This window comes from Leptinotarsa decemlineata, unplaced genomic scaffold, assembly GCF_025532065.1.
Source record: "Leptinotarsa decemlineata unplaced genomic scaffold, Ldec_3_MD MMD2_tig00000882_RagTag_RagTag, whole genome shotgun sequence".
Classification (NCBI taxonomy): Eukaryota; Metazoa; Arthropoda; class Insecta; order Coleoptera; family Chrysomelidae; genus Leptinotarsa; species Leptinotarsa decemlineata.
The window spans coordinates 10908540-10921422 of record NW_027412556.1 but is presented as its reverse complement, the minus strand read 5'-3'; the positions used below and the strand labels follow the sequence as shown (position 1 = coordinate 10921422).

The 12883-nt window shown below is 35.1% G+C and overlaps 1 protein-coding gene and 1 long non-coding RNA gene across 2 annotated transcripts in view; one reads left to right on the top strand and one right to left on the bottom strand.

Annotated features, from left to right (window-relative positions):
- The window catches only part of LOC111503677 (uncharacterized), a 307933-nt gene that overhangs the window by 129527 nt on the left and 165523 nt on the right, over window positions 1-12883 (bottom strand).
- LOC141482165 (uncharacterized) lies at window positions 7090-9175 on the top strand. Its single transcript, XR_012465381.1, has 2 exons — window positions 7090-7690; window positions 7804-9175. It is a non-coding gene; the product is annotated as an uncharacterized lncRNA (long non-coding RNA).

Here is a 12883-nt window from a genome sequence, read left to right as displayed (position 1 = left end):
ATGAGTCATCATCTCCAATTAATTTACATCGAAAAGTAGTCTAATAGTAAAACGTAGATGGTAGTGAAGTTGTGTTTAGTAAATGCTGAATTTTTGATTCTCATAGCAGAAAGTGTACAGATAACCTTACTTTTTCACTACTTATGCTGTAAAAAGTTTCTGTTTTCTGGCAAAAAATTGGTTCGCAAATTTGAACGATGTGGTAGTAGTGTGCATACAGTTGTTCCTGTTGGGATGTTTAGTGATCACTTCAATAAGTGTATTAAAGTGTAAAAATGGTTTACATTCTTCAAGACGGAATTGAGATGGAGAAATTGGAAAGCGCACACTAAGGGTGGCAGGTTTCTTTAATGGAAGACATCCAAATTGAAATGTAAGTCACTGGTATGAGCTTTATTTGGTGGATACATTTCAGGAAACTGATTAAGTGACAACTAAAAGAAGAAATAACCTCATAGTACTGAATGAAGCAGCTCAAATTGATGTTTTGGGAACATTTGCTGAAGATCCCACGAGCTCCTTACAATCAGTATCAGAACAGACGGGAATGTCACGCGAGACTGTAAGAAAAGCCTTGAAAATTTATAAAATTCATAAAATGCAGATTCTTCAAGAGCGATACGAGGATGATTATAATAGATGAATAGAGTATTCAACGAAAGTCATTTTTTGTGGAGGAAAAAATCAGTTTTTTTATCGACCTTTTTTGGGTAATTGTTACCTTCCACAATCTGAAAAAAATATAAAAATTATAATGGAGAACTTTATACAAGTGTAGAAGGGCAAACTTCTTAGTTTACCCCAATAAGTTACTGCGTAAAAATCAAAATATTTTTCACAAAGAAAAATCTTCTATTTATCAGTAACTTGTCGTATTTAACAATTTTGCCTATCAAAAAAATTATTAAGAAATAATACTTATCTTTTACGTTTCGGAGGCCAAAATCTGCCTCCGTCTTCAGAAATGGATAAAAAATTCGAATATATTCGCAGTTGTTCCTTTTTTGATAGCTTATTTCTTTACTTCTTCGACAGATGTCAAAGAAGTTTTGAAATATGAAATTATGTCAATGTTGTTGATTGACAACTGAAACATTCGATGTAATACAAGGTACACTCCGATATCAGTTTGTTGCCATTTCGTCACTATATAAAGTTTTCTTCAAGATAGGTAGCCAAGTACGGTCTATTTCTAAGGAGCTATTCGAGATACAATTCTCTCCAGACATGAGAATATACGCTGATTCTTCTACCTTACGTCTCTTAGAATGAGGCTCATTGGTAATCTTTCTTGTCCTATTCCATTCCACCCGATGTTCACCGTCTGATTTTAAAATGTGTTCTGATAATTTTGATCCTGTCAATTGTCTATTTTTTATATAATCTCGATGTTCATTCTCACGCACTTTCAATGGTCTTGAGGTTTCACCAATGTAACTTTCACCAAAAAAACAAGGTATTTTATAAACACAATTTTTTGTTTTTCTTCAGTGTTGTTGAGTTTTGTTCTCCATTATAATTTTTATATTTTTTCAGATTGTGGAAGGTAACAATTACCCAAAAAAGATTGATGAAAAAAAGAATAGAGTCTTGTGAAATCATGTGAAATCTTCTGTCAAACATCTGTTTCAGCAATGAGTATTCATTTTTTCTGAATGGCAATGTTGATAGACAAAATTGTCGCTATTGGAGTGACGAAAACTCACATATTTTTTGGAAAGAGTATAAACAAATCCCACAAAAAGTTACAGCTCCCATTTCCAAGAATACCAGCCCAATGTTTGGGCTGGTATTCTTGGAAATGCCATTATCTGCCATATGCCATATCTGAAAGATATGACAATCTGTACCTTGAAATTCTCCAAGACACTATTGATCTTCTTATAACTCACGATCTAGAAACTCAAATGGATGCCGAAGATAATGAACTTTTGCAGGAGGATCTGTTACATTTTCAGCAGGACGGTGCTCCACCTCATTATTTTCTTCCTTTCCAACAGTGGCTGGATTGGCAGAAGGGAAACAGTTGAATGGCCTCCGAAATCACCAACCTTGGATTTCATTATTTAGGGGCATCTTTAATCCGTTGTTCATAAAACATAACCTTCTAATATTGAAGAAATACAGCAGCACGCCAGTCAATTCCAAGTGAAGTGTTCCGTAATGTTAGAGGGGAAAATATACTGTTTAGAGCAAAATGGACGATATTACGAACAATGTATAAGATAAGCGTAAGTAGATTTTATGTTTGAAATGTATTTCTCGCAAGTCAAATTTCATTGTAAAAGGATAATAACCAACAAATAAAATATCCCACGCGTAATACATTTATTCCTTTCATTCAAGGGTTGGAACGGTGCCACCTACTCTTCTCACCATTCTCATTGAAAGGAGTCAGTAAAAAAATGCATCTCAGAATAAGCAAATTGTAAGTTTCTGTTTAAAAAAATGTCTTTAAATTCTGTTTTTTCGTTAATCAGCTGTCGCCCCCGTACGAACGACAACTCTCAGGAGTTGAGAAGCTTGTGAGAGCTGAGGACTAACGAGGTCTTACCTTTTAACGTGTGATTCCTAACACGTTGAAAGGTGTTTGTAACTCTATTTTTCGGAAACTGCTCATCAAAAATGAAACGTCAGGGTATCATTGGCAGCAGAATTGCAATCAAAGTAATGTCCCTCCAATTTAAGATTCTAAGGGTGACATCTACCCTTCCTTGGGGGTTGAACCACGAGGGCTACAAATATTTCTTGGGAAAGTTTTCAAATTGACACCCTGTATAGCAAATAGTGGAAGTAACATTGGCAACTATTTCTTCGGAGCAAGTCAGTCTGCTTGAAATCTGAATTAAATTATGCTCGATCACACTGTATCGATATTATCCAAATCCAATCGATTTCTGGAGTTTCCAAAACAATTGCGAAACCGCAAGTTTGAACGAAGCTTGCCTACAACCGACCGCATCCCGTAGCAGATATTATCGCTTAAATTTCAGTTGTTAACGGTATGATTATGAGCCCACAATAAAGATTATTATACCGTTGAAGGCAATGGTCAAGGATACCGAACAGGTAGATATAATCGTTGACCGAGATTGGTGCTTTCAATTGTAATTGTTTGTAATTTGTTGGAAGCATTTTCTTCAATCATCAACCATCGTTTCTTCAGAAGGAGATTTCTTGATTACAGCAGACTTGGTTTCAACACTGTTGAGATACAATGGAAAAAGTATAGTCTTGATGGATTGAATTTATGATACAGAATTGACCGACACTTGATGAGAATTCATAACGCAACACATATGCCAGAAGTTCTTTTCAAAAATTTTTGTGAGATTCTCAGGGCAAAATCAGCAGTGGGACACATACCAAAAATTTGGAGACTGATCAGGGCCACCTTCATTCCGAAACCTGGGAAAATTGGACAGGACTCGGCGAAGGCGTTGAGACCAATTAGTCTCATGTCATTCGCGTTGAAAACGCTATAAAAACTACTTGACAGGCATATCAGGGACGTATTACTGGCTATCAGACCATTACATCGAGACCAATATGCATACAGCTTACGTATGTCAACAGAAACGGCTCTATGTCGGGTAACAGAAAAAGTAGAACATACTTACAAAAACAAGGAAGTACTTTAAGCTGCTTTATTGGACATTGAGGACGCATTTGACAATACGTCCTTAGAATCAATCATCCAGGCATCGAGGAGAAGAGGGATCGACAAGACAAACTGTAGGTGGATAGACTGCATGCTAAGGGGAATATCGGTATATACAACCATCATGGGGAAACAGTCATAGCACGGGTAGCAAAGGGCTGTCCTCATGGGGGGGCTTTTATCCTCTCTGTTATGGAACCTTATAACGGACGAGCTATTATGTCTCCTGGACCACAATGGGTATAAGGCACTGGGCTATGCAGACGACTTAGTCATCTTAGTCCAGAGTAAATACAATAATATAGTGAAATGATGCACGCAGCAGGCCCTGAATTTCATAACAAGATGGTCCGTAGAAGGAGGGCTCAACATAAGCCCATCCAAATCGACCATAGTAGCATTCACCAAGAGGACTAAAACGGAAGGTCTCGGACTTCTGAAACTTCGAGGTGAAGAAATACAAGCGTCGGGGGAGGTTAAATATCTGGGAGTAATTCTAGATTCCAAACTGACCTAGAACCAACACTTGGACAGGATAGAAAAGAAAGCGGGGGAAACCCAAAGGACAAAATCAAGAATTTGGAAAAGTCTGGAATTTACGATATTAAATGTAAGTGAGGACTGCGATGCAGAATATTATGGACAGACGAAAGGATCTATCAAAATAAGATATAGGGAACACTTAGCACACCTATGGAATATGGAAGACGAGAAAAATCAGCAGTCGTCCATCATATTCTGCAACAAAACCATTCCAAAGACTTTAGTTCATCAAGATTAGTTAGACAAGTTGAAAACAACAGGCATATAGAGGCATATGAGAAGTAAGTGAAGAGGTATATATGGAATGAATGAGGATAACATTATACGTATATTTTGTTCAATATTACTCAGGAAGATGATCACTTGGTGATCGAAACACGTGTGGAGGTGTTGAAATAACGGTTTGGTGTTGGGATAAAACTCCAGTAATATTCATTAGTACACCAAAGGTTCCAAACAGTGCATCACAAGTACAATAAGTTAGCCTAACATAGATATAACCATAAACATAACCATAAATCCCATACATTGTGCATGTTACAATTGTATTACCCAATTCTATATCCAATGCATTTGCCTGCCTCGAGAAACAACTGTACTATTTATCAAGTCGTTTATACATACAATTTCAAATATTTTGTCTCAAACATTGTATGTCATGATTATTTTTACAAGCAAGCAAGCAATAGACTGCATAAAACTCGTGAAGCTACTACCACTGAACCTTCCTTCGATTCAATTTGTTTATTTGTTTTCAACTGTATGATTTATTCATTTCCATTTCTATCACGAAGTTGAAACTCAACATATCAGCCAAATCATTATAGGTACTTCAGGCATGTACTTACGTGAAGGTCGAATACAATCTATTTCGTTTATGCTTATCAATAAACTCGTACAAGTATGGCTGTCGTATATTGAGTCGTAATATCAATTGAGATTCTACTTTGACATCAGTCGTAATCCTTCATTTCTCCAAAAATGGATCTGGGTTAATAATCGCTATTAATACTCATATGATATCGGAACTTTTTATCTACTTATCTCGTTCGTCTTATTCATTAATACGAACTTTTAATTTGTTCAAAGAAAAAAGATTAAGTTTGGTGATCCACCTAATACCGTATTATATCTCAACAAGCTGCTGGTACACAAAGATGGTGCTTGTTACCAGCTTCTGGGACTAGAAGGAGGTTCAGGCTACCATTATCTAAAAAAGTGTGTTGAAATATTGAAATTTAAAATGAGTTGAAACCTTAAAAAAAAGTACAATTTGTAACCAAAAAAAAATAAAAAAAAAAACCAATACAGTTTGCACTATGAATGGTTTATAAAACTGTGACAGGTATATATTCCTCAAACGTGAATGATGAATTAATCCAATCATTTTATACTCTAATAATATCAGCTTCTACCTATACTCCTTCAGTCCAATGAAATATCAATTCTAGGCTAGGTTTAACAACCTATGAAGATCGGATATAATTACCAATTCAACCATGATAATAATTATACAATTTTCAAACTATGAATTGTATCAGCCAGGGGGGTAGTTGTTTTCTGACAGGTGTCAGTCCAATAATCTACAGTGTAGGTAATTTGAAACTTGAATTTGATGATTATTGCATAGCAGTTATTCTAGAGAGACTTCGAAAGGTACTAAGTAATAAAACCTGTTGAGTTATTCAAATCTATTTGATACTCTATTAGATTTTAAATTTATCAATTCCTGATATTTTCCAGGAAGTTTGATTTCAAACCTTTCTTCTGGAAGTGAAGTGTTCTAAACTCATCTACCTTTATGCGGAGGTGAGAAGAAATAGTAAAATTCATATTTTCAGTCTGGAAATTGTTTTTGTGTGCCTTCTTCCGTGCTTGGAAAATTCTTTCAATTTGACCTAAGTGAAACATGAAACAAAGGTCATGATCCGCATGCCATTTTGTAACTACTAAAGTAAGTGGTACCAAACTCTGGTCTTTGTTATTTTTAATATGCTTGCTCGAATTATTATTGGTTTTGTCAAGGATTTTATGGGCCAAGTCAACAAATACTTTTCAATAAAGATCCTATTAGATATATATCATTGCCAAATAGTTCACAAAACCCCAACATGTGTTTCATTATATAATGTTTCATTAGGCTTGTTCATAGAGTCAGTATGAATACGCCTGATGAAGGTAGTATACAGTGAAACACATTAGAAACTGTTCAGTGGAAAATTTCCCCACTAAATGTTATTTGGGTACGTTATAGATTTTCATCAATTATAGAACAATTTCATCGCGTATTCCATCACAAAAAAGGTCTATAGTCGCCTTCATTTCTCAACAAATAATTCGAAGCAGCTTCTTCAATATCTGTCAAGTTGTGAATAAACTAACAGGTACCAAAGATAACAACTTTGATTACAAAACACGTGAAACCGATGTTCATATTGTTATCAATAATTTTATTTGCTCACCGTGAATGACCCAGTACATTTTAGTGTCAGTATTGTGACGTTCTCCCTGTCAGAATAAAGGCAGTTTGCTACCTTTCTTAGAATTTATGTGAGAAGGTGCTTCTTCGAAATTTGGTATTGTGCTATAGCAAAGACTACAGAATACTATAAGACGTGTCACTCGCTCATTTTTCGACATCTGAGAAATCTCGCCGCCCGCTAGCGACAGCGGGTAATTACCAGCCGAGGTAGTACAGTGTGTCGCTTGAAGTTACCAGTTCTCGTCGGCCACGAGATATAAAGGTTGTCCGTATTGTTTGGTATTGTCAAAGACTACAGAATCGGTAAACTTTGGTATTGTGATAGTGTTGTGTTCGTTCGGAGTTCGAAATATTTATTTTGTGAAAATGTCGACGTATTGCTCAGTGGATGGTTGTTTGAGTACGGTGGGAAGCCCAGGTATTTCGTTTTTCCGCTGCCCAAAGTACAGTGAAAGGTATGCATTCAATATATTCACCATTAATTTTTATTTTACCTATCTATACCTTTTATGGTTTTGTTGTATAAAATTATTCATAACGAAATATACCGCCGGCATTTGCCAATCCAAACTCATTTCAATCTTTTTTCAAAATGTTCAGTTTATAGATTGATATACTTGAATTTTTTTTTAGGTGTCAACGTTGGAAAAATGTATTAGGCTTCATTGGGAATCATAGATATGCTACTCTTACCTCAGAGCAGAGTCACAATAGAATTAAAATTTGCAGCTTACATTTTAGAGCCGATGATATTGTGAATTCTCGTATTCATAGCTATGATGTTCCTTCATTGCGTCTGCCTCAAGATGGTTCTCAGAAAGGTTGGTTCAGTGAAGTTTATAGATTCAAATGATGAAAAAATCTTATTCCACTTTTTAACATATGAAATTTACAATATCAATTTTGTTGTTTAAACCTTCCAGATGATGATGCCATTGCCGGTACTAGCAAGGATTTTATTTACATTGATGCTCAGGTTCAAACGGATCAATTAGGATCACGAGGTGAAATATCTTTTCGTTATAATATATACTTACCTGATCTATTTTTATATGCTTCGGAAAAAAAAACGATGACAAGAAAACAATTATTGAAAGTACGTACATCTTTCTTTTAGATGAATGCAGCCAAACATCTGCTAAACTCTCTTCGGGAACTCCAAGAAAAGTGGCATTACGAAAAAAAATTGTATCACTAGAGAAAACAGTAGCTTCAACATCAAAAAGAGCACTGGACGAAACCGGAATTACTCTGGATGATGTTTTCAAGTTTCTGGATCGAAAATATCCTGAGCAATATTGTAAGCTCTTGAAAGCACAGCTTTCTTTGATAAATAAAGCACCAAAAGGGTCCAGGTATAGTGACGAATTCAAACAGTTTGCATTGACTGTTTATTTTCTTGGTCCGAAAGCATACAAAAAATTTTCAACAATTTGTAGATTACCGTCAAAAAGTACACTTCATCGTTTCACGAAAAATTGGATTGTTGAACCAGGCTTCAACGATTTTATTTTTCGTGTTATTGAATTCAGGATTGGGCTCATGAAGGAGAAAGAAAGATATTGTATTTTATGCCTAGACGAAATATCTTTGAAATCTCATCTTTATTATGATATTTCCAGAGATAAAATAGTAGGTTTCCAAACAAGTTTGAATGGGACCTCTACTGACATAGCAAGTAGTGCTCTAACAGTAATGGTCAGAGGTTTGGCAAGCAATTGGAAAATACCACTTGCATACTTTTTCTATAAGACATCAGCAACTTCTGATGATTTGAAAGATATTTTGTTCAAAACGGTACGAAGATGCAAAAGTATAGGCCTAAATGTCATGGGGGTGGTTTCCGATCAGGGTTCAAATTTTCAGAAGTTGGTGAAAACTTTGAATGTTACAGACGAAAATCCCATATTTCTGATAGACGATCATAAACTTGTATATTTGTTTGATATCCCGCACTTACTGAAGTCGACACGAAACAATTTGTTTTCCTATCAGTTTTTACTTCAGGGTGGAGAAACAAGAAAACATTACATAGAAACAATGTATAATTATGATAGAACTAAACAATATAAATTGGCTCTTAAACTTAATAATGACCACATTTATCGAAATAATTTTCAAAAAATGAAAGTCACGTTGGCTTCCCAAGTTCCCATCAAGAGATATTGTTGACCATGTAATAGAGATGGAAAACATATTCATTGAAAATTTTGATAAAATCGGCAGTGAGAAGGGAATTGGACAGTATTTGAAAACAAAATATTCGAAAATTCTTTTCTCACATCCATGTCAAAAATTCCTCTTCGATTATTATATATCTTTATATACAAGAGTTCGGATATACTTTACTTTAAAATTCATGAACCAGGACATGAAGATTGTTAGGAAACATAAATCATGCAATGTAAAATTGAATATTTTAAATCATTTATAAACATATAACATTATATAATTGTATTATTTTTGTTAATAAAACATGTTTTTCTGAATGTATGTTTATCATTTCATCAGTAAATCACTCTGATCTGTTTCTTAGATCATTTATTCATGAGTTTATCTATCATGTTTCTAGAAGTTGATCGACAAACAACTACTTTCGTATCTTTGTTTATCTGTCTGATACAACCGAGCAAGCGAAGTTTCAACTTCGGAACGTCCCCTGTAGATATCGCGAATAGGAACTGCCCTCGTATAACTGTCATGCGGCCGGCGGCTTCCAGACATCGTCTGTCGGCGATATGATTTATGGAAATCGCAAAAAATGCAATCCTGAGCCGTACCGACAAACGAATTCCTTGGAGTGAACCAACTTATAGTATTCGGTAAACTTTGGCTATAGAGAAGAGTGTCAGTGCTATTTTTCAAGTTGACGATATTTGTGAATTTGATGTCGAAATGAATGATTTTTCGAATGTATATGAATGTATATCGGGGGTTCCCTTGCAAGTATCCAAGGGTATTTCTGAGAAGTTCGAAAGCAATAATAATAATAATAATAATAATAATAAGAGACTCTAATGCACTTGCTGTCAGCATGTACAGCATATACGATCGGAGCCTATATATCTAACGACATAACTTGGCTCTGAAAGTGCTTCATTATCATCTACGGCACGTTTACAGTATTGAAGAGATATGGGTGTTGCTCTACGCTTCAGGCAATATTGAATCCATAGTGGAAAATGAGAATTGTCGAATTTATTGAGACTATCCATTCCCTACCCTACCATTCCCTAAGGTTCATACAGGCTAATGTAGTTCTTTTCGACCAACGTAGCAAGACAATATTCGTCGTAGAGTTTTCAACTCCCGGTTAGACAAATATAGTCCGAAAAGAGAGGAAAAAACGAATGGAGTATCGTAATTTTATCTTCGAACTTCGCAGAATCTATCCGACTACTCTGTTAAGGTGTTAAGGAGCAAATGTTGCTTCTATGTGGTGGAAAATCATCAGTACAGGATATAAGTATGAAAAAATCAATATCGTTTTTCGAAAATACATACTTTGAAATATCATTGATTTTCTGTTATGGTTGCATGGGTATTTGAAACATTAAAGTATGTCACATTTTGTTTTGAACGACATATATATTCCAAGGACAATCAATATGAGCTTTCAATACATTTCTATGAACACATCATTAGATCACAAGCGAATGTTCAATTACTAAAGAACCTTCCAGGCTTCGCATGGGTGCAATGCTGATACTTAATATAAATTCAGCCACTGGAAATTTAACGGCATGGAGAAACAGAGATGAAAATAAAACTTAATGTTATGAATGCACCGTTTACCCCGCGGCTGGCATTCCAGTTGAAATATTTGATAATCCTTTCTTACTTCACATCTACAACATGTAGCAAACGTACATACAAATTTTCAGCCTTTGACAATATAGCGAAATGGAGAAACAGTGATGGAAAGGTCCATTTTCTGATGTGAATGCTCCCCTTTCATTCCCAGAGGGGGGGCGTCTCAGTTGGAATATTCAGAGATCGTTTCTTATAGCACATCTACAACATAAAAACCCTTCATAAAGAATTTCAGCCTTGTAAAATATAGCAGTATGGAGAAACGGTGATGAAAACGTAATTTTCATATGTAATATGGCCCCTTTTACCCCCATGTGGGGCTTACCAGTTGGAATATTTGAAAATGGTTCCTTAGTGAGCATCTAAGATCTGAGAAGCCCCTTTATACCAAAGTTTAGCTTCCTAGGACTCACCAGTGTGAAGATGAATAAGTGTTGAGTGTTCGCATTTATGAGTATAGATTTCTTTTCGGTATGAATACTGGCCAAATAATTTGCGCATTTATGATCATTTTAGTGAATTTTTGTCAAAGACGAAAACATGTTTTCCAAGAGTGTTTAAAGCAACATTCTGTGAGGAGCAAACTGTATCATTTCATGTATTAGGAATGAGACATTGTTCTTATAGTAATAAACAACAGTTTAGTCATAAATGTATCCCCATTATAGAATTTTCGAAACACGTACTACTTATATACAGTTTCGTTGACTATGTACTATTACTGAAAGTTGTTGGCCATCAAAAAAAGGTTTTTCGTAGGTCTCCAAAATTTTAAATGAATAGGACACTTTTCCTCAATCAGCTTGGTTTTCCACGCACTACCAACAGTACAAATACCAAACACACTTACCGAACTAGTTAAATATGTTTGCAAAAGAGGTCATCCAAATATTCACATCCAAATCGCCATAACCCAAAAATAAGACAATTAACATGTTATCGCCAAGATAACACAACTATGAACATTCGGATGTAACTTACAGCACAAATAATGATTTGAACTGATTCATTAAAAATAATGAAGCCCAAACTGTAACATCGGATAGATCAAGAATACATTAGTTGACTTGCGGTTCTTGCTCCAAACCATATATTGGTCAAACAGGGAGAACTTTCTTCAAAACAATTAAAGAACATAGAAGTAGTTTTTTCAATGTGAGAATCAAGTCGACATTTGCAAACCATCTTTTGGCATGAGTTCAATCATGATTACGACGTATTGCATTGCATTACTCAGGAATCAATAGATTCAATGACTCGGAAGAATAGTTTGATGCCCAAATATAATTCATTGATCCCCTTTGTCCAATTTTTCTTGATGTAATAATCATAATATAAAAATTCAGGTAGTTTTATTATATTAAAAATTTAGTTGGTTCATTTCTGTAATGCTTCTCATAATCCATTCACCAACTCTTCGTGTGTTTTAAGAATGAAGGTTGCATCAAATATACGACAGAAATATCTATATGATCGGGAAGGTCATTGATATATAAAATAAATAGACAAGGCCCTAACATAGACCCTTGAGGTACCCCATGCTACATTTTTCGTTTTGTGATTTTCTATTGTACGATATACAAAGGAGATTGCTCAGAATTCCATTGAAATTATGACAAACGTCAATCTGTTGATAATAAACGACAACCGACACTTGGATGTTGAACGAATTTTATACTTCTACGAAATGTTTCGCTATTTAAGTTAACATCTTCATCAGGAGACGACTAGAACTCTTTCAGTCATCTCCTAATGGTGCTAACTTGGTTAGCGAGACACGTCGAGCGAGAGTTGTTTTTCAAGTGTGTGAAAATGTTTTCAATTGGAAGTTTATCATAATTTAAATTTGTTTTTTTTACTGGTAAGTACTACAAAGTGAAAAAATTACCAAAATAAATTCCGGTATTGAAAGAAAATCATCAGATTTCAATACCACTTCGTGGGATAACGTGTAATTTTTGAACACAGTACCACTTTCATCAGTTTGGGAATTTTGGACACTGGAAAGAAAATCGATCTTTCTGTTGTGAATTTACTACTTTCCTTGTAACAACCAACAATTGTTTTTACATGTGATCATGGAGAAAAAGGTTTTTGGTGGGTTCTCTTCCAAAATAAATTGGGACACCTTTCTCCTCAATCTTGGCTGGCCCAATTTGCACACAGCTTTCAATTCGTGGCAAACAGTACAAAAACAAAACACACTCACCGAACTAGTGAAAATTAATCCCAAAAAGGTAATCCAAAAGCAGCGAACTGAATGAGACCACGAATTATCTTCACATTCTAATCACAAGCGCGGCGCTAACCGAAAAATAAGAAGATAAACTGCAAGTTATCGCCAAGATAACACAACTATCGATACAAAAACGATGGATAAATAT